This window comes from Ischnura elegans, chromosome 1 (assembly GCF_921293095.1).
Source record: "Ischnura elegans chromosome 1, ioIscEleg1.1, whole genome shotgun sequence".
Lineage (NCBI taxonomy): Eukaryota > Metazoa > Arthropoda > Insecta > Odonata > Coenagrionidae > Ischnura > Ischnura elegans.
Window position 1 is genome coordinate 94155242 of NC_060246.1, and position 23518 is coordinate 94178759.

Here is a 23518-nt window from a genome sequence, read left to right on the forward strand (position 1 = left end):
TCCCAACTTTTTCGTGTGCATGTAAGAGTAAACCACATTACAGAGGACTTCAAACGTATGACCTGATTTTTGGACCCTAATAAATTAAATTGAAAAAATGAATGAATGAATGACATGGGGTTTTTGAATACATGTTTGTCCCAGGGTTCCGGCAAATCGCTGTTAAACGTCGTCTCAGTTTTCACTCATTCAGAGCCAATATGCCTCAACGCTGGTAACGGTGAATGAGAGATAGCATATATCAGGTATTATTTGATAACGCGGAAAACAATTCTTTTTCTTCTTAAGATGCATGTGCATATACATATGCTTTTAAGAACTTAATTTTCATTACAAATTTTCTACAGTTAGATTCATTTTAGTATTTAGTACTTTGCATTCCAGTCCCCAACCATGGAGAAAAATATTTCATGCATAATTATTATAATTCTTTCATTAGGGAGGAATTGTGTACTATATTACTCCGCTTAAATTCGGAGATAGAGAAACCCTTGGCCTGCTTGTATTTTCATTCAGTAATCAAAATGATATGAGCTCTATGCGATTATTTACTCTTACTTTTAAATAGGATTTTAAAACGCAATATAAAGCGTTAAAGTAAATAAAGCGTTAACTTTAAACTGTAAACCGTTTTATTATACAATAGACCTCTGCTTCAAATAATTTTGTCTTTTGCCCAAATATTCCATCTTTTCATTGTATAAATTGAACGCATCCTGCTTTTGAATACATTTCCCTTCCTGTTAATTTAAATTAGAAACTCATACATCTGTAGTGTCGGATATATTTCTTTCTTCTTGTTTTTTTTTAAACGGAAGATTTTTATAGAAGAAAAATGATTGTTTCCATGCATTAATTTCTGTACTTGCAACTCTCATTGACTTAATGAATCCGAATGAAAATATGTTTTTTCTTTGTGCTAAGAAAAATTGCGTAGTTTACGTAATTTTCTGAAATTGGACATGATTTTGCATTAGACATGATGAGGAATTCTTTTCGTGATTATCCCTTGTGAAAACAGCACTCCCTATTAGTGAATGGCACAAATGTGGAGGCATATTATCATCCTGGTGTTCTAATTTCAGTGATCACTTATGTCAGTGAGTGATCAATCTCTCACCAAACCCGATAAAAATACTCATCAGGCAAGTCCAGATGAGAGAAGCCTCGGTTAGGCCATGATAGAACGCATCGCGTTATTTCATTCCGAGCGTATAAATATAATTTTTTATGTATCCCTTAGATGTCAATTTTATTCTATTATACCTTTTACTGGGTTCAAAACAATATTATCGTATTACTCTGAACCGTTTGAGCATTTCCCGATGTGTACACAAATATTCATTGGCATATATTTCATTATTTTTATACCAAGAGGGCATTTATACGTCGATTTCTGTGACATAATGCCAAATTTAATTTTAAAAAGACCTTTCGCATATTTTTGAGTGCGGGCATGTTTTGTGAGCATTGGCCACTTAAACCAACTGGAAAATAGCTTTTTTTTTAACACGACCTCCTGTGGAATCTCGATGGACAGAATTCAATTTTTTTGCTGGCACACCATACGCGTTGACCGAAGACCTTTTTTTTCGACAACCGAACGAGTGCGTTATTTCCATATTTCATGCGGACAACGATGGCATTAATGTATCTTGATGTTATTCAATTGTTTTCCTCTCAGGCTTCGGCATTGCATTTTTCCCATATTTAAATTTGACGGATGATGGAATTCCAATTCCAGCGCCCCCTCTAAAAATCGCGTTTGATTCAGCATTCCAATCGAATGTCCCTCTCTTTCATTGAATCAAGGTGGAATATCGCTTGATTTAAGTAGAACGACTTATTTTAATGCTTTGCGTCAAAAAAAATCCATCCCGGACGAACAGAAATTGGAAAATTCCATAATTACCGTTGTTATTATGAGAAATTAAAAAAATGAGGTAGTTGAAGGCTGCGGAATAGGAATTCTCTCACAAAATAATTATTTACAGAGGGAAGTACGCACGTTTTTCGCTTATACATAGCACTAATAACTTCCTTAGCAAAATATGGAGCCTCCATTTAATTCTCAGCACTCATATTTCGTCTAAATTATCGTTAAAAATTTCTTTAAAATGTATTAGATCGATCAAGACCACGTTTTTTGCTCTAACCTCTAAAATCAAGACCAATTTTGTGCGGTTACGAGCAGTAACGGAGTTCTATCATGACATTATTATTCACCGAGTATGTTATGCACGTTTTCATTGACATAATACTTATACTCTTGCTTAACAAAATATGTAGCTTGAATATTTTCAGCACTCAGCTTTTGTCTAATTTTATGTTAAAAATGGTCTCTAAAATTTATAAGGTTGACCACATTTTTGTTATAATCTCGAAAATCAAGACTAATACAATTTCACTACCAGTAGTAACTGAATCCTTGACTTATCAATATAGTAGGTGTCCATAATCAATAAAAATCAGTCCTCTTTTCTCAGATTCTCAACTCCACTGCATCACCGTAGTTATCGCATGGCAACCTAGAGGAATCAGATCGAAAGCACCCGGTGAATAAATTTTAATTTGGATGCATAGATTATACATTACAGTGTAAAAATCACTCCTGGGTTGAGACTAACTTTGAAAATCAGCGGCAGTTAGTGTATCAATCGCAGACTTCTATCTATTTGAAATATAGGTTAGCACTTGCTCCTGGAATTATGTAAATTATACCTATGGTAACTGATAACGTCGCACGTTTGAATTATGAGTTAAGAGCGGTAGTCCTGTTTCCCTACTCAAGCGTCTCATGATTTTGCTTTCACATCATTAAAGTAGAGCCATCTCGAAAGTAAGCGGGAAAGAATAGATTTCCCTCATGTTTTTGCTAACTCGGTTGAGATATGTCAGAAGGCAGCATTCTGAAGCTTTCATCTTGCGGAGAAATCCTAAAAGACTTAAATGAACATTGAATGAGAAATGCTGGGAGTACGCATTATACAATCCATCGTAGGCTTTATGAATCATTCAGCATGAATTTCCCCTCTTTCGAATCGTTTATTGTGTTTGTTTTATTTGTGTGCCAAAATTTTCTCAATCGATCAAGTTTCAATTTACGGAGAAATAGGCCCCCTGCTCCTTTTTCATCAGCGTAAAATAAAAAAATGCTATTTATGAATGGTGTGAACTTTTCTGAAACGATTGATCTAGATGAAGTGTAGTTTCAAAGTGTATGCGATATTGCCATCTGTCGCGACTGGCTCTTAATGAAGATGCACTTAAACAGAGCCTCCCGCTTGATTAGTCATTAAAGGTTAAGTATTATTCACTGTGCTCATTATGATTTCCCTTCGAAAGTTTCTCGGAATATAAAAAAACCCGGGTCAATATTTTTCTGTTTCTCAAATAGCAAAGTATACCCTTGAATTTATCTTCTAGGATGTAATTATTATGCATTAAGCCTTCAAAAAAATGCTGATAAGGTTCATATTTTTCTAAAAGACGAAGGAATACAATTTCATTCTCACTGAAAATTTTAAGGCGATAATGTGTTGAATTAATTTTTAAAAAGTAGCGCCTCGCCAAAAAAGAAAAAACTTTGACGGATCTAGAAAAAGTGATGCTACATCTTAAAGATCTCCCTTTGATGCCCATATATTCCCGATCGGGTCTTGGAACTGTAGAACCTAGTTCCCCATTGATAAATTCCCTTCACTTAACCAGATATTTTATTCGTGTCCGCATTACATAAAAATATGCAGTGAGCCACGGGAAAAAACTCGCTTTTCCATAACTTTCCCCTCACGTATGTTTTTTACTTGCCGTCCTACTCAAAATGATTTGAGTTCTACTCGCTCGCATGAAAAACTGCCTTGATGACTGGAGTGTTTTCAGGTATCCTCGTGTAGGTACGCAAGGTATGTGGTTAGGGAATCATACGTAAGATTCAGTATCAGGCGTGCTGTATCCCCGTTATTTTGTTTTACTTATCGAGTTTTTGTCGCGTAAAATGCTGCGTTGAATCGCATCGAAACTTTACTTTTTTCACCGCAGAAAAAAGTAATCTGCTCATTAATTTCTTGCGGAGCAATGCGGAAAACAAAATTCTCTCCCGGATAATAACCATCCGCTTACGTCCTAGCTTCACGTTAATGCTTGTGTCATGCACAAAAGTTTCTGCTAACGGCACCACCGAAATATCTTGCTTGCCTGGCATCGTACACACGAACGACACTACCGGTTTGACTCCTCTTTTTGCTCCGGCTATAATCTGCCATTGGGAGTAGTCATCTTTCCCTCGCAGTTCCTTTTTGTGTGCAGCCCACAACACTAAATTTTCCCCGGCGTTCCGATGTCGTAAATAAATATTCCTCATCCACACCACGCGTCCCAGATTCCACATTGGCAAGAAAAAAAAGTATCCCATGCCTCTGCTTATGAACGCTGTTATTTACAAGCGAGGCAAATATAGCGTACGCTACTATATGATAAATAATCCGAAAATAATTGAATGCTTGCCATAGTTTCATTCCTTGAGAGTTTTATTTTTTACTTTATTCTTCATGGAATTGATTCACGGGTGCGGTACTTGAAATGCTAACCTTTGAATTTTATTTTGTAGTTGCGTCTGGTATCAGGAAGCAAGGATAAGTTCAACATGGGTTATGATCTAAAATTAATTAATTAAAATGGCGACTTAAGGTAGTTCTCCGAATTTAATTAAAAAGTGTAAAATCGTTTAAATGCGAAGCAGAAGCTTTTTTTCTACGTACATACCTATCTGTAATATATAAACTAAAAATAAAAAAAATGATACGCTAGGTTTGAAAATAAATAGATGCTTTAAGTCTTCCGTTTCTAAAGATTTATCGTGATTCAAAACCCTTTTTAAATCTCCCGTGATCATAAAAGTGACGGGATAGTGCTCCTCAGCGTAGCCGTAAACCGTCCCATTTTTTAATTACAGTACTGTTAATATGAAAAAGAGAAAATTAGCTGTTACTATTATATTTACGGAGAGCAAAGTTCATATTTTCCCGTGGTGTGCATTTATTCATTCTTTCCCATTTAGGGGGCGATGGAAAAAGATGGATGCACTCGCATGCATACGGTTGAATACTCGGTTAAATTAGGCATGGGCGTCATCAGATTCCTCCTCAAATCGTTCGCAGCCATTTAACTGCGGCGGAAGAGAACCGCAGTCTTTTATCGTCATCCGGGTTCTCAGAAATGAGAGGCTTCCTGAAATATTTAGTTATTAAAGACGAGATACTTTTCCTCCACGGTCGTATTTTCGCGACCCCATTTCTGTGAATGACTTTCAGTGCACATAGTCCGCTGCACAAAATTATTTCTTTGTCGAACGGTAATGTCCTCGTGAGGGCTCAAATTTGAAGCGTAACGGCCTTAAATGTCCATTAACGTCCTTCCGATGTTGCAGAACGCACATTATGCTTGTTTTAGGTTATAAATTACGTAGCCTATGATTGCGTAGTCTATTATTGGTTCTTTCACCTCCCATTTTGAAGCATTTGTTTTAATATTGTCTTTCTTATTAATTCATTTATTGTTATGTATTGCGAAGAATAGTTACCACTTTTTTATCTTCACCTCGATTTGGAGAGACTAAATTCATGAGAAAACATGTTTGTCAATTTCATATCCACTGCGGCAGAAACCACTTGGCAGATGAGATGTATCGGTATTTACGTTTAATGGTTTCAGGCTCAACCATGTGGAAGTTGATAATCAAAAATGAAAAGACGACTTCGTTGACTTTCAATGATTTACTTCCGCTAACTTAAGAACTAAGGTAAAAACTCTGCACACAAAATACATTTTAATATCTAGATGAGTAATAACAATTATTTCAAGAGCAACCTATGGATTGAAACGCTTTATTCGAGTATTTCCACGCAAACACAAAATTTGAATAAAGCTAATTTAATTAACATCTATCTACATCCAAATATGGTGATTTCCTTCAAATTCTGTTTTTCTATATTATGTCCTTTGGTATGTTCTTTATTCAAGAATGTTTATTCTTCTTCATTTTATGCAATTACCTCGAAATATTTTGACAGTGACAGATGAGACAACTTCAGTATCTGAACCTAAATAAAGCTGAAAGTATTCATTCGGCGGTATTGGTTAGAAATTCAATGTACACCATTACGGGCCAACATCATTCATAGTTAAATTGTTATGCTTGATAAATTTCAGTAAAATGGAATGTTTTAATGTTCTCTTTAGCATAGTGTTCAGTCCCTCTGCGTAGGTAGTTTAAGTAAAGCATACTCTACAACATCGATCCATTTATATTCTAGCTCAAAGATTTGCGTAAACTTAGATAGACAAATGATACAATGATATACGATAAGTATTTTTCAACGTTTCGAAACCAAATTTCCGTTTTGTACAAAGACATAGGATCTATTAATCCAATGTGATTTTTGTGACTTGTATATGTGAATATAATTTATTTGGTACAATGTGAGCATCTTTTAGGCACGATTTCCTTTAGTTCAGTCCTATTCAACTTCATAGCATAAGGACCAACCGTTCATTGAAGAAATTGTGATTGTTACCGAGCTTTTCTTGCATGCGTTCCGGACTTTTGTGTAAATCTTCTATGTTAAAAATCTGTAAAAATAAGAAAAATTAATATCCTTCTCTCTCTCTTACTAGAGTATCCGTTGAAAAGCTGTTCGAATTGAATAGTAAGCATCGCATACTAAGTGCCGTAAATTTTATTATTCTGTTATGATTACTGATCAGCTTTGACGATGGTAATAACCGGTCAAAAACATCATCCCCAAATAAATATTTTTAAGACCCCTCAACGGTCCCATCTGGTGGGATTTAATTATCACATACGTTCACTTCTGGATTGAAATCCCTTCGTTTCTCTCTACTTTTTCTTATTCAAGATTGAGGGAGCAACAGTAACCGTACCTTTTATTTATTTCATGGTGTTTAAAAACAAAATGCCAAACGAAGAGTTATCGCATGTGAAGAGAAGCATGGAGATACTCATTGAGGAATTCCCAGGAATATTTCAAGAGTTATTTTGATGGAATCCCGAAGGATTTTTTCCAAGAATCGGCTCACAAATAAAATCTTTGGAGTGATAGCTGCTGAATCGTGTCTCCCCATATACGCCTGCTGTCATGATCGCCGTCCCATAAATCCATCAGCTGTGGGCGTGGATTTCTTAAATATATTCCATTCGGAATCTCGCGAGCTCAATAAATGCCGGCGCATAAAATCCTGCATTATACGCCCTTGTGTGTTTGACCATGGAACTATTTGAGTTCCTCTCCAGAAACCCTCACTCGCGGGGTGATCGAATTTGTCGAATGTTTACAACCGGTGCCGACTGCTTCACATTTCATATTCCTTCGGTGGATTTTACGGTCATCAAACATCTATCAAAATAATACGCCACATCTCTCACTTCATCTGCTTCCCATTGAAAAAATTTCTTTTATCATAATCTCTACTTCACCCAACTGGCGTTGATGTCTATAAGTAATCTTTAGAATGATCTTTTGATGAAGTCTACAAATAATCTTTGAAATACTTATTTTTCATGGTAAATGTAGATGATAGTAATTTTAATACATTTAATTTATGAATGACAGCAAAACTAATTATGGCTATCATGAAAAACATGTGTTAAGAGGGAAGAATTTTTTCAAGCATTTTTAACCACCTCTTTCAAAGAAAAAATAATAACGAAAGGCAGTTAAAATGTTGACAGGCAGCGAGTCTCTGAGGGCAGTTCCACTCCTTTTCCTACTTCCTCGTGAAAATCCCTTTCTCTTTGAATGCTAAACGTATAAGGGCAAATGCTAAGGCGTACATACATTTCCCATTCTCCCATAAACCTTTGCGCAACATCCCTTAAGATCATCCGAATTCTTTCCCGCTATGCGCCGCCGCGGTTAAAACGGCCGTTTTCGTAAGCGGAGAGGAATTTTTGTCTCTTCGCAAAAAAGAGTGGATTAAAAAAATATATATTTTTTTCTCATTCCTTTTTCCTACCATTCCCTTTTTTATACCCACCTACTGGATGGAAAAAATCCAAAAAAACATCCAAAACAGGGTTAGCATACGAAAAAATTCCGCGAAAAACCTCTTCCCCGTATTCATCTTCACGAGAGAACCTTCATGTGCGTACGAGCACGCTCTTGTAAGTTCGTTTGCTTGTGTGCATCTGATCTTGTGCGGTTGGACTCGTATCTATTCTCCCGCGCACAAGCCTTAGAATTTTTTTTATTATATCCCCTGCCTTGAAAATGTATTCAGAAAAAAACTGTAGGAAAGAGGTTTTAGGACAAGGAATGAGGAAGACAAAAATATATTCCCTTATGCGAACTGATCCCTGTGCTCTGATCGTGATCTCGCATGTGTTAGCCGGAGTAAAAGTGGACGATGTGCGAGTGAGAATGGTACGAGAACATTCCCACGAGATGGTGCTGTTTGAGAGAGTTTAAGGAGGTAGGATTGCAGTGAAGAGCATACATATTTTACATACCTTCGGCTCACCGAACCACTGCACGATTTACGATATGGGATGTTCGGACTAGAGTCATAGGGAGGAAAAGGAATAGAAAATGTGAAAAAGAACGTTCCATATGTATAGTAGCTGACTCTGCGAACTTCGTACCGTCTATTAATCACTGAACAGTTTAGTTACACCATTTATTAATGAAGAACGGCTGTGCTGATTTTTATAATATTTATCTTACGATAATAAAATAATAAAAAATGAAAAAAACATGAATAAGCATAACAATGACTTGTAGGAAAAATATTTTCTATATTCAAATTACACCGGGGAAGTAGACAAAGGCACGACATGCAGAGTTTTTCAATGAATTTTCTAATTTTTTTTGTTTTAACTTAACTAGACGCTGTGGTCTTATAAAGCAATTAATAAAGTCAAACCCGTTCTTGGGGCAAGTTTAGACGCTAGACCGAATATTGACTGACGGTCAAAATCTCGTGAAAATAGCATATTGTCATATACTCGTGGCGCGCTGGTTCGGGGAAGTGCAATGTGTAAACGTACCACGGCTCCTATACATTCGGGTTTAATCTCTTGAGTTTAGCACCTTCTGATATGTGACAGTTTTTGTATTTTTTATCAGACGCAAGATAGGACGAATGAATCGAAATAAAAACAGTGAAGCGAAGAAATAGATTCAGCGGATGGTTTACCTACTCGGGAACATACTACATATAAAATCTTGGTTTTTTCATGGGCATATGAGCACAAATATCTTGTGTTTTTCATGAGCATATGATCACAAACACTGAAAGATTGACCTTGTGATTTGTTAATCATCATCGCGAATGCAACACGAAATGGAATTCGTTTAAGCTCAAAAGGGCATATAAGTTGGGACCATGGAATCTTCGGAATGAGAATTTCCTCATCTTTGAATTTTCCTTTGAGTGCAGTCGCTTGAATCACATTCATTATTAGTTTTTTAATCGCCAAACGCATTCCGTTGGATAGTTTTGGTTGGTTTAGGCTTCGAAAGATCATGAACACATAGCCTACCTTTGGCTGTAAATCGTACTGTGCTAAGCCAGGTGCGTCCAAGGACTTTAAACTTTCAGATAGATAGTTGATGACTTCAGGTTCAAGTGGGCAAACTTTAATGAGAAAGTATTTTATACTTGCTCATCAAAGTCGTAAAAATACACTACCATTTAGATTCAATCAGCAGGCTATGATATTATTTTATTGTCGAAACGGTGGATCACGCTACGATACCATTCACTCGGTTAATTAACCCAAAGGTTGGGTGAGGGTGGAGCTCATCTTGGACTTAGCAAAGGTATATTCATTTCACACGTATTTGGTGGGAGATTTTTTTTCTTTCCATGTCCCTACGCACCCACCTCGAGGATTTTCGTATAGCGTTATCTGAAGACATCAACCGCGTTTTGAACGCGGAATCCTTGGAACGGCAGTTCTACATATACCAAACATTCCAGCACTTTCCCCTGCTCGGTTTCTTGTGCTAAGGTTTTCTCTGCGTGCATGTGATGTTGATGGATCACTTCCCTCCAAGGAACCTTTCCTCCCTCTTATCCCTTTTCCCTTTGCTTCACGGAACACTCTCTCGTCCTCCATCAAGATACCTATGCCTATGTAACTCAACACTTTGAGGAACCGCTCTTCCAAGATCGTCTACGCTCCTACGCATTTCGCAACGAGAGACAGCCTACCATTTAGAATCCGTTTCCGCACAGTTGCAAAACCCCATGCCTTTTCACCCTGCCCTGTTTTCATCCTTATCATCCTGGTTTTTCCCTCTCGGTCACGTGTATGTGTGTGTCTTTGGCACTCATCGAAACGTATTTCTCCTGCTTTCTCGCTTCCCAACCCTCTCCCCTATTCTCATCCGTCCTGTTTCTCTCTCCCTCTCTCCAAGTCCTTTCGCCTACGCCCGTCTCTTAAACAGAATCCTTTTGCTTCCCCGCCCTCTCTCAGCCAGCGTTCGGTCCCTTCCTCATTCCATCCTCACCTACTGTGTTCTGCTCTGTTTCGCCGGATCAAACGGACTTGCTTGTCATCGGGCTCTCACTTTTGTTGCGCGCGCTCTCCTCCCGTGAAGCAGTGGGGGGGTTGGGTGAGGCGTCGCCCTTTCTTGCCACGGTAGTCGCCCCCCCGGGGGCGTCGGATCTTACCCCCTCGGAGAGTGTAAGGGGGGGAGGGATTTTTGCTATCTGCGCGGAGCAGGGAATATGGGGTCATGGGGATAAGTTGAAGGGGCAAAAGGGGAAGGAATCGAGTGAAATGGGGAAACTGGAAGAATGTGTGTCCGTTCCTTGTCAGGCGACTTCCATTCCGCGCACTAACCTCCCTCTTTTCTGTATCACATACTTATTTGTTCTGTTTCTCTTGTGCAAGTGTCATTTTAGGTTCTAATTTGAGTGGCAGTGAAGGTTTCTCGGGTATCACATTGTTTAAGGTCCTCATTAGATTCTTCAATCCCTCAGGACGATGGGCGAATTGCAAAGCGAAACGTCGGATGGAAATATAAAGGACCTTACCCGGTGTGAGCCCCGAAAAATCTTCACTGCCATGGTTCGCCAGGAAAAAATGGAAGTTACATTCTAATTTGATTCTCCACTTAAAATATTTTCCTAGTTATGGTAGGTCTGATGTTTGTTTTTAGTGGAAAACTGCGTGAATGAAGTCCCTACGCCTCTAGTAAAATTAAATCTGCCGGGTGCGTAACGATAGGATTGGCATGATGGAATACGTGTACTCCAACAGCATTTTTTAAGGAATAGGTTCCAATATTTTTATTAATTCCATACATTATATTACTGCTGTGTTTTCCTCGTATCTACTTATTGAATGCATTATCTATTTCTGTGTCTAAAGGATTTATGCTTCCTGTATAGATGCATTCTGTTACACCTATATTTTAGGACATACATTTGAGAAGTAAAAGTGTGAGGAATCACGTAAAACGCAGTATACATTGTATACTATATAATACCATCGGAACGAATAGCTCATGAATATGTTAGAAACTTATGCCCGGTTTTCCCCCGTAGCAAGAACTTCTTGTCCGGTGGATTCTATTTCTATACCCTCTACCCTGCGTTCTTACTTTTTCCGACTGTATTGAAGTTGTATTATACAATTCTAAAAATAAGTATGTGCCAGTGAAAGAAAAAACTAAGCTATTACTATTCATTATGATTATGATTGCCATGCCATATTTCCTACATGGATTAGTATTAAATCTTTGGAGAGCAATTTCCGTTAGGTAAAATTCTTCTAAAAAGGAGAAAAATTCGATGGTCACAAATTCAATTTATATGCAGTTCTAAAATCTACTTCGATTAAATACCACCTAGATTCCGTATTAAGTAAGTGTATACCACCTAGATTCCGTATTAAGTACAACTGTAGGAATTTTTGAGTGTGCTTTCTTCATATACTCTCAGTTTTTATATAATTGCCTTGTAATCACCCCAAAAAATTTCCTTCGAAATTTTAAATTTTTTGCCAATTATTTGTGCACAATTTTCCCGATCTCCGGAATTGCTTACCAAATCGTTTTATTGTCTTTACCCCCTTATCAGATGACATTGAGAAATTATATTCCCTTGCACAATATGCCTTGCATATTTTGCTTACGATCATATAATATTCATATGGTCTTTATGAGGAACTTTCCTTCACAATACTGGAGAACCACTATTTTGAATAGATAACTCTTTTGATGGAACGAATGTAAACAGAGAAATATACCAAATCCAAAAGAGAAAAGTGACCTTTAGACTGGAAAATGAGTCGATGTTCGGTATATCATGACCTTTGATCTTTTAGGTATCTCTTTGAATGATACCAATCGCTCCTCTCTTTTATTAGACCTCACAACCGCTTTGCTCTATAGAGAGCAGACGTGAGATATACTAAGGAAAAAGTGAGATATATTGTCTGAATAATGAAGCCAAAGTAGAAAAAACATCACGAGTGAATTGACCCAGAAGGAGGAATAAATGTCATACAAACGGTGCGTCACCAGCCTGTAATTAGATTGCATCATTTTAACGTTGATATTTCAGCCGAGCTCCGATTACTAATGCGTGGATGACCCGTATCAGTCGTCGGAGATGAAGCTTCAAAATAACACCCGGGGCCAGAGATTTTTTATAAAAATCTTGTTTACATTTTTATCTTATTGTTTTTGACCTTTTTCAAAGATAATTTTATGCAAGTGAGTTTGAAATAATAAAGTTGATGTGAAAATTTGATTTATGTTCAAAGGCAGAAAGTTAGTTGTAGAACTTATTTATTTATTTCACCGAAATATTATATATTTTTATCACCGAAAACAGCACTGTTCGGCCTTTACATCGGGGTTGATAGCATTTAACAATCACAATCATCCATGCCCTGGATAACCCAGGCGGGACTCGAACCCGCGACCTTCGGTTTGGCAGGCGAGGACTTTACCCCGCCGCCACCGAGGCAAGCATGACATTCGTATCTTATGTAGAATTTTTCTCAGTTTTCTATATCATTGCATAAGCACTCCTGTCATTTAAAATCAGCAGTTGTAATTGTAATGCATTAACCTATCAAAAACTTTTATATGATTAGCATTTTTGGAGGAATCGTGCTTCCTGGTAGTTTTATGAGGTGTCTTTTTTAGTTCATTGGGGCGGGTAAATTTCTGTATTTTGAGTCGCAAGGAATTCAAAACTTTATTCGCAGTTCTAATAGCCGCAGATTCTAATCCTGCTATCACGTTTCCTCTTTCCAGTTTATTTGCTTTTCATTTTAGACAACGAACAGTTTAGACGTAAAATGGCTGGCAACTCAAAACTCTCAGGCGTGAATGAATCGGGCAATACCGCTGACCTCAGAATGTGTCACCTCGACAACCATCGTGTTATTGTCCCTTTTCCCAAAGAATTTCTCGGAACGTAAGGTGCATAAACGAGCAGACCCTCTTTTTCCTTTCTTATGTCGTTGTGACCTGTCATCTAGTGTGAGGAAGGGAAAAAAGCAGAGAGAGGAAACTGTCACCATCTCTTTTGAGGGATACAATGGAAACGGTTCCATCGTCTGCCTATCCTGGCTGTCCGCTTTCCTTCTTAGTTCTTCGAAATCTGCCATTTTTCCACTTCCCCTTCTACTTAGCTTCTCCTCATTTAATTTGACATAGTGATTCAAAATAGGTATTTCCTCTAAAATGTCATGTATAAAGCAGATTATTGGAAAATTTATGAGAAAACTAAAAAAAGTTTCTGAATTGTGATCCGACTTTCATAATCTATATTTTGTATATTCATTACTCTCCTTACGCTAAGTTTACTCACTCAGTGATTTAACACGCAGGTTGGTTTGGTTAGGTGTGGGCAGACCTCACCCTGGACTAGACCACAGGCCGAGAACTTTGGGTGGGGGGCCATTTGCTTTCGCCACTTCGCACTTCGAGGATTTTAGATCTGGGGTGTCCCTGGAATTGGACCCGGTACCCCTGGATCGGCAGCTAAGTGCTCTACCCTTCCTTGCTCTTTGCAATTGATGATGAAAATAAAATTACTCCTATAATTAATGTTACCAATGGATTTTCAGGAATTTAGGAGCAGCTTGAGTGAAAACACGAGCTTTGTATTTAAAAAAATGTAGAAATGAAGACACTCATACATAAAGGTGTTGAAAGTAAAAACAGAAAAGAAACTCCTTCACTCTAACTTCACTTGCACGCTGTCCTATCACTCTTAATCTATTCCGTATCGTACGGGATTATTTTTTCATTTTTCTTCCGCGTTTTCCTAATCCCCCACGCGTCCTCCTCCACACCTCCCCTTCGAATTCGCTCTTTTTCTATTTTCCCGTCCCCATTCGGGGGCCCCGAATGTTGCAATTCCTTTCCAAATCGCTCCAATTTGTTTTTATTAACTCTTGTTTGCTCGCCCCGTCTCTCTCCTACGTATATATCCTCTCTCTCTCTCTCCTGGTCCAACCCCACCTCTCCGTACATTCCCATCCCTCCCTTCCCCATTCCATTCTTATCACTCGCACCCAATCCACACCCCAGCCGTTTTCTCGCCCGTTTTCAATAAACTTCTCCCTCGTCATCCATCCTTTCTCTCTCACTCTCTGTCTCTCCCTTTGGGCTTTCTCTTTCATTTCGTCCCATATAGCTTGTTTCTCGGGCAACGACGCTTCAGCAGATTTCACGGTGCGATTTCTCGGAACTGAAAATCAAAATTAGAAATTTTGGATATTTCGCTTCATTCCTCGGTGTAAGATATTGTGTATCGCAGGCTTTTCATTTATTTAACGCTTCACTCGCAGTTCCCACGACATATATTACTCTCGTGTTTTCATCGTGTACCCGCCCTTAATCTTGCACTTTCTTAATAATGTTTCCCGTACTTAGTCCTTTAAAAACCGCTGGTAGGAAAACTGAAATATGTTTGTAACCGATTTATATTTGATCTATATTCTATCATTAGCTTGGACAATTTATTTCCCGTAGGAAAAATGCATGGACATTTGATAACAGAAATTAAAGTATCTTCATTCAGTGGGGAAAGATATTGTTATAAATTGGTTTACATTGATGGTATCGTTTTAAAATTCCTCTTTTGTATTTATTCTCCAAGTGCTCAGCGCTGTTGTTAATTGATGCCGTTAAGGCTCTTTTGGTGTTATGCATGAATACCTACTGGCTTTAAAAGTGGTGTTAGCCGGGAATAGCATGTAAATATTTCTTCTCCTCCAAAATGACTTAAGGATGTGGTTGAAAAGCACAGTCAATTGAATACAGAATTGTAAAACTATGTGAACTCAACAAATAATTATATTTCAACTACCATCTTCAATAATTTCTTACTCGTCGTGCAAACTCTTAACTATTGAAGTACTCATTAGCTGTTAGTTTCAGGGCGATGTTTGCATTAGAATTTCTTTCAAAAGATACATATTGTTCGTAACTTTAAAACTTAACTAGCATATAATAGAATTTTCATTAAACGTTTTAATCATTTTATTCAAACATTATTTTGCGTCAAATTCCTGCTGTACCAATCTTAAACATATATTGAAGACCTCAGAAGAAGATCATTTGCGACTAAATAATATTTTTTCGCTCTATTTGCTGATTATTACCAAATAAAAATATTATCCACCTCGGAAACAAAATCATAAGCAATATATGCATTTCAACGCAATTACCATGAGGTAATTTTTTAATAGTAAATGAAAATTACACAAACGTAATTCAGTACAAACCCCTGATATTGGTATCTATTGAAGAACCAAGCCTCTCAAACTACAGAAGTTAATCTTTTGACCCACTTCCCACGAATTGAATCTGAATAATTTATATCACGCATCAGTGAATGGAAGATTCTTCGATCGATTTTTCATCCAAAAGGTTTTTTCCGTAAATTTTTCAATTTAAATAACGATAAAGGAGCAGTGAGTTCGATAACTTCTCAACCGAGGATGGTGATAGGATTTTAGAAGTGATATAGGAGAAGCAAAGTGCTCTAAATGCTGAGGAGCATTTATCTACCGCGATCTTATCTCCAAAACCAATGTATTATCCGGCCACCGTATCATTGGAAAACCAAAACTGTGATGGCGCGCCGGGGGCTATTTTTCGGGATGTTGGATAAAGCCATAAAATTCAAATTTACCAGCTCGTGAGAAACTTTGTTCTAATCTTTAAACCCCCTCACGAGAAGATTTACAGGTCTCCGGTGAAGCTCCGGCCTTCATTTCTTATTCTCATCCTGCCTTCTTCCTTCATACACCGTCTACTTTATTCTTTATGCCTCATGCGTTTGAAACGAGACGGAATTCAGCGTTGATGTCCGAATAAATAGCGCTTAAAGCCTATAAAAAGCGCACCCTTGAAAAATACGTGTATTTCTTTTTACGATTGGGTGGTTCTCTCGGGCGTCCTCCATTTTTCTTTTCAGTGTCGTTCCTTCCTGATCCCTCCGGTGTCCTTGTAGGTGGAAAGCCGCTTATAAAATTCCCAAGCTCCATTACCCCGCGTGCGACTAAATTGTCCGTGAGTAAGTGGGGAAAGAAACCAGTGTTATGGAGTTAACGTGCTCTTGAAAAAGGCGTTCCGGGAGAAGACAACACCGGCATCTTCATTCCACCATGACGGGTATACGCTGTTCCAAATCTTTTGGCACAATTCCCAATTCATTCCCTGCAGCTCCTAGTCAAGTGGAAGTGTTCATATTTCGTTTGTTCTGGAGCTTATTTTATTCGTGAAATAAATTTCCTGTGTTTTGAGTAGTATCATACCATTATTAGCTGCAAAATAACTTTAAAATACCTTTTATATGGTCATCTGGGACTTACTAATGGTAAAATTTTGCTTTACTCGTGAGAAAAGAAGTTTTTATCGGTATCACTAGGTTTCGTAATGCAAGGAAATATCAATATAGACATTCGCACTTTCAACCGCGCTGGACGGAATAGTAAATAATCTTTTGTCTGAGAAATATATCTCCTGAGTCTTGAATAGTATTTTTACCATCATTAGTGGCCAAATAACTTAGAAATACCTTTTATACGGTCTTCTGGGACTGGCCATTGATAAAAATTTAATTTACTCATGAGATAAGGAGTTTTTTATCGGCATCACTCAGTTTCGGAATGCAAGGGAATATCTCAGATATTCGCACTCTAAACCGCGCTCGACTAAATGGTTATCCTTTATCGCACGTTTTGGTGTAGTCGAGTAACGGAAAACTATTTCTCTCCCATCTCTCCTTTTTTTTCCATTAACTTCCATCAGGCCTTTTTTTTATAATCATAGGGTTGGTAGGCGAGAAAAAAATATTCGGAAATGTAACTTTTACGTCGCACCCGCTAATTTCAGCGGGGATTGCGTAGCAAAGTTTTCTGCTCTCCTTGCAGGAAGTGCGAGGTGGAGGTCTCACTACATCCCCATGCCCTATCCCCGTTCAAGTGCGAACAAGCCACCCCGCCGTGACATTTCTCCATCTACACCACCCATCACATCCCTATCTAATCCCCATCGCCCAGCCCTCTTTTCCTCTCCCCCATTCTCTTTACGCTCCTCTTAAACTATCCCCCCACCCCACCCTAAAATTCTCTCTCTCACTCTCCCTCTCTTTCTCTCTCGACGAGATAGTCAAATTGGAGCGCTGGAAGCTCGGTGAAGTAGTTTTGGAGAATAGAGGGAGGGAGGTGGGCGGTTTGAGACGGAGCGAGAGATAGGAATGCGAAGTCTCGGAATGAAATTCTAAGGAGACCTGCGGGCGCCTTTAAGGTTGAGAGGGGGACCCATCGGTTAGGTGGCGCGGAAAGAGGGAAGGGCTCCTCGGATGGCCGAGGGGATACGTAGGGCGGGGGAAGTTGAATGCATGGGGACGCAGCGTCTTAGGGAGAAGGCCCCAACGTGAGTGGGAGGATATTTAAGGGCAGTGGGGAGAGAGGGAATGGTAAGACGCTGGGCAGTAATGCGAGAGATGAGAGAAGACATTAGCTGGTGCAATTTTTGGGCGGCGTTGCACGTTGGTAATGAGGTAAGGAAGACATTTTAAGGCTTGGTCTAGTGGAGGATGAGAAGCTAGAGCCATGTGAAGCCTCTGGAATAAAGGGGAGGGAGTGATAGAGAGGAATAGCTTGAATTCAAACCCAAATTCTAATTATGACGATTCTAATAACCAATCAATCACACGGGAGTGAATGGTATGCATATGGAAGAAGAAATCTATGTGGGTGGCCTCTATATCCTCATGTGTAAGTATTGGAAAATCACATTCATTTTTAAACGTGTATTGTTTATTTACTCTCCTATTTTTTTATTCTCTTGCTTATTAATTTTCGATGGCAAACTCTTTTCCTTATCTCCTTTCGGGGACATATTTCTGCTCACAAATAACTTAATCATTTAAATTTTAAGAAATAAATTAAACGAGGGTTAATTTAAAATCAAAAAAATATCAGTTCCATGGTAACAACAGAAAACTATTGAATGGTTAACCGTAATGCAATCATCTGTTGAATTTTAGGGGGTGTTAAAGTTGATGTAGTAACAAGAGTTTGAGAACATGGTTAAATTGAAAACGCTACTTGGAGCCATAACAATGGAATCCTTAGGATTCTGATTCCTTCGGCTGATTATTTTATCTACGCATGACATTTTCGCCTGCCTGAGAAATAAAAAGACTACTTCAGAATTTGCCACACATTTGTTAGATAACAATCATCAAAGTGATTTTGTTTTTGAAGTGCTCCATAATGAATCTAAAGGACCTAGATTAGACGCTTTGGAACAGATGGAAATTTTGCAGCACGTACGTTCCAATGACAACATTGTAAACGAATTTTTGTATGACTCCCACTCCCCTCTTTTAAGCCTCCCGCTCCCAAATTTCTGGGCTAATTACATGACGAAGTCTTCGGCCTCTCTCTCACCTGAACCATCCCCCTCCACCTGCCATGCCCTCCCTAAGGGAGCCTCCTCCCCCTAACTTCTTTCATACCATATGACCAAGTTTTTCCCCCTCCCTCTTCTCTGTTGACCAATCCGTTCAACCTAGTTACCTTCCTCCCTATCCCTCCTAGCCTGGTATAAAAGGATGTGATGGACCTCTGTAGAGTTCACCTGATGATGACGTCTAACGTTGAAACCATGGTCGTGAATAAATATTAATGTGAAAGCACAAAGTTCCTCTTTTTAATTTAATTATGAATCGCTTTCACCAAGTTACGCCTCAAACAATCAATTTTCCTTCCCGTTATTATCAACTTAAGCATGAGTTGTACACTTATTTGGAATTGAAATTAAAAGTACCCTTCATTTATGTTTCGAGGAACAGTATAAAGAGGAAAAAAAAGGAAATGAAATGAATATTAAAGTTGGTCAGATGGGAAAAAGGTGGCAGAGGAGATAGGAAAAAGTTACAACAAGGAGGAAAATGTGCCTTCGGATACCTGCGAGTGAAACAAGTGAAGAAGATAATAGAGAATAATACGCATAGAATTATTTAGGGTAGCGAGGAGGGGGTTTAAGAAACGCAATTTACTTGTTGGCAGAGAAAGGAAGCGGGTGATTGCGTAGGATACCGAGTGCAGAGTGACATGTGTGAGATGGGAGTGGGTTCGGAAAGGAGATGCGAGAATTCAAAGTAGTCGGAAACAATGGAATGGAAAGAGAAAGGAGGAGATGAAGCGGAAAGGAAGTTTTGGGAGTGGCGATCGAGAGGAAATATGGAGTCTACGCCCGGCGAAGTTTTTTTCTCGAGCGGGCAGAAACCCTTCTGACCGCTGGGTAGTTGCAGGAGCTGAGCTATGTTTATCCTTTCTCTTCGACTATCATGAAGAAGAATCTCGTGGTTTTTTATTTTCATCAAAATTTCGGCTTTTTATATTCTTAATTTCATTTATACTCAGGTATCGCATCAAATTTAAATTTATATGGCGTTTACTATTTAGGTTAATACATCAAAATGATTCTATAAAAGAAAAACTTGAATATCACTCGATACTATTTTATCTTTCTTTATCCCTTCCATGTCGCTGTGGCTTTATCCACAATAATCCCTGGTTTTATCCCTGTAACGAAGGCGCCAACTCAATACAAAACTAATAAAATATCAAAAAGAAAATACAAAAAATAAATGAACTTCAAAAAATAAAATATATATACAGAATGGCAACGTAGGTATACATGCAAACATACATAATTAAAAGTGCTTTCGATCATTCAAAGTACATGCATCAACCTATTTCATCAATTAAAATTTCATATGGCGTGAGAGCATTTGGTAATAACTGAAATAAATAAATGATATTCATCTTTATGTATTTCAACGGAGTCGTTAACACGTCTGACATCGGTATAATTAAGCAATATGTATTCAATTTTAGCCATGCATGAGGAATGAATCAATACGTCCGGCGACCAACAAAGGCAAATATATTTTCTCTGAATAGCATCATGCAAATTCCCTCTCGGTATATCCGGAAGAACCTTAGGGCAGTTCTGCATGAGGAAAGAGTTTCCTGTTGCTGATATTAATATTCACCAATTAAAATAAGTAATTTCCAGAGGAACATGCTGCTCATAAGTCTTTTAACATATGCATGAGTTTTGGTGGCAAAATACTTTTTAAGTCGCAGTTAAATATTAAGTTAAGGAATTTTTCTCGAGTAATACACTAAGCTATAGACTTTATTTCCGCCTAAGTTTCGGTAATCAACTAGCGTCCCACTTTCAAAGTAAGTTTATCTCAATATGTCATATTGTGGTCAAAAATGAAGACAAAGACCTGTTGTAGTGCCCGAGAAGCAATCCAAAATTGTATTCACTGAGAAAAACTTAATCGTAAATATTCATTCGCGGATGTTTTTCTGTCATGATACGACATTAATTAATCAATCTTAGTAATATAATAATAGTTTGATACTGAAAGTAATCATAGTAGTTTAATTAAGCGATATTTATTCAATTTTAGCTATGCATGAGAAATTATTCAATGCGTCCCGCGATCAACAAAGGCAAAAATATTTTCTCTTTATAGCATCATGTAAATCCTCACTCGTTATATCCATAGGAATCTCAGGGAATCAGGAAAGAAGTTTCTCTTGATGTTATCAACATTCACCAATTGAAACAAGTAATTTCCAGAAGAACATGTAGTTCATCAGTTTTTTAACATATGCATGAGTTCTTTTGGCTGGTCCGTGATGAAAAACCTGCACCGGTAAAAATCCCGAATAACCTTACACCATGTATATCTTACTTCGTCGGATTGTGGGCGAAATTGTACCTGCTGTAATGACCGAAAAGAATTCCTATATTTTATTCACCAGGAAAAACTTAAATCGTAAATATTTAGTTCTGGTTTTGATCTCTGTTATTATATTATGTAATCAATCATAAATAATACTTTATATCGTCTTCATTATTTCGACGTTTTTACTTCCACATTGTAGTTAACAACCCGAAAACGAAAATGAGAAAATAATTTTCCGCCTTCACAATATTAGCCCTTTTACGAAAGATTGAAACAATATGGAATAATGAACTCAAAAGTTAAAAGGAATTATCTAACATCAACGGAACAAGCTAGCAAAGGGATCTCAACGTCAGGTGCAACAAAGATTTCACGCGCATAAGTGCCCTGAGAATATATCATCGGATCAGAAGGATTCATATTATAAGATGCACATTTCCCAGCACAGATAATCAATGAAGGCATCATAACGTAACTTCAAGGCGAGAACAAATCACCTGCGTATCAAGCGAATGAAGAGATCATGCTGTCGGACCCTATGAAGAGTTTTCGCGTGTGTGGGCATTGTATGGGAACAAACCATTGGACCAGAAGGTGGGCACTCATGCGGCTGGAAGGAGATCCTTCCCGCGGAGTTGGAAAAACCGAACCAACGAATGGATTTTGGGGAAAAATTTTCATTCAAAAAATTTACAAAAAAAATAAGGGCCCTCTCTACTTGAACGATGCCGAATGAACGTTCATGGGTGGCCGCACGCACGCATAATGAAACGGAGATGAAGCAGAAATACGAATATCAAAAGCGGCGCCAGAAATTACGGTGCGAGTCGTGAGGAAGGGAGGGAAAATTGGCATTTCTCTCATATCAGGCAGAAAGTGAGGAGTGGGGTGAGAGGATTGGGCCAAGGGGGTAGGGGAATGGGGTGGGGGAAGCTGGTTGTAGGAGGAGGGGGGATATGTTGTGTCGGAGGGTGGGGGGCCAAGGAATAAATGCAAGCGTTGGAGGGGATGAAATGGCTCGGCCTGAGATGAAAGGGGATCAAAGGAAGGGGTGAGGTAAAAATAGCGAAGAATTCAGTTCTCTCGCGACATGGGATATGGAGGAAGATGGCCAGCGGGTGTGAGAGGGGTTGCGTCTGGCAGATTGGTTCCGGTGTAAGGGAGATGAGTTCCCAGGGTAGAGAATAGGTTGGGTTCGGAGGGAAGATGGGTATGGTGTATGCCCTGGGTTTTAGAGTCCAAGGAAGTTATGAGTGAAATTGCGGTTCTAGATTGAATTAATGGATGAAAGCAATAGGGCGTGGTAATCCTGAACATTAAGCATCGTATATGAAAGAGTTTACATAAAAAATAATTTAAATTTCAGTTAAAATTCCAAATTATATGTTAATTCTACGTGAAATTTGAATCGCTCGGCTCGTCAGCGACTTAAGTGACTACCTTTGTTCACTAATTTTAAAGTGTAGTGGGTGGCAACACATTTTGAGGCCGATTGGATCATTCTCTTTCATAATATTCGTATTCCAGACCTTCTCAAATACTCCAATTTGATTTATTGTCACCCTTGTGCGTACATACCCTCTACATTTTGTTTCAACCACATTTTTGCCGATCTAGGAGGCGGATATTTGCTTTACGAAGGTAGATAAGGCAATGAGGTATGACGTATGAGCTCAAGGAGGTTAAAAGTAAAATGAGAGCGTCATACCCTATACCTCTTGAAGCAAATATCAGCATCCTTAATCAGCACCAAGGTAGTTCTAAGTGAAGAGCGACTTACTGTAAATAAGATACGAGGAGCTTGGGAAGGCCTTGACGAATATTATAAAAGAGGATTCTCTCAATAATTTTGTCACCCACCACACTTTTAATGAGTAATCAAAAATAATATAAGTCTCCACTCGCGTCGCTCATGAGCAGAGCGATCCGACTTTTAAGGAGAAATAGCATATAAGTAAGACTTTTTACCGTAATTTAAATTTGCGATTATTTGATACATCAAATTCATAACGTTTCAATGCCGTCGCCGCGCTCAATAAATTATTGAAAAACGATTAAAAGCCCCCAAAGTGAGAACAGGAATAAAGCTTCAACGGAACGGCCTGAGGTCTCCTCTATCTCATCTACTAGGTCTCAACCATGCCTATTCGACAAAAAATATTTCTTAGACCATTTTATCGAGCCTGTTTGCTCGGCGCGCTCTTAGTTCCCTGGCCGCCTATACACTGCACAGAAA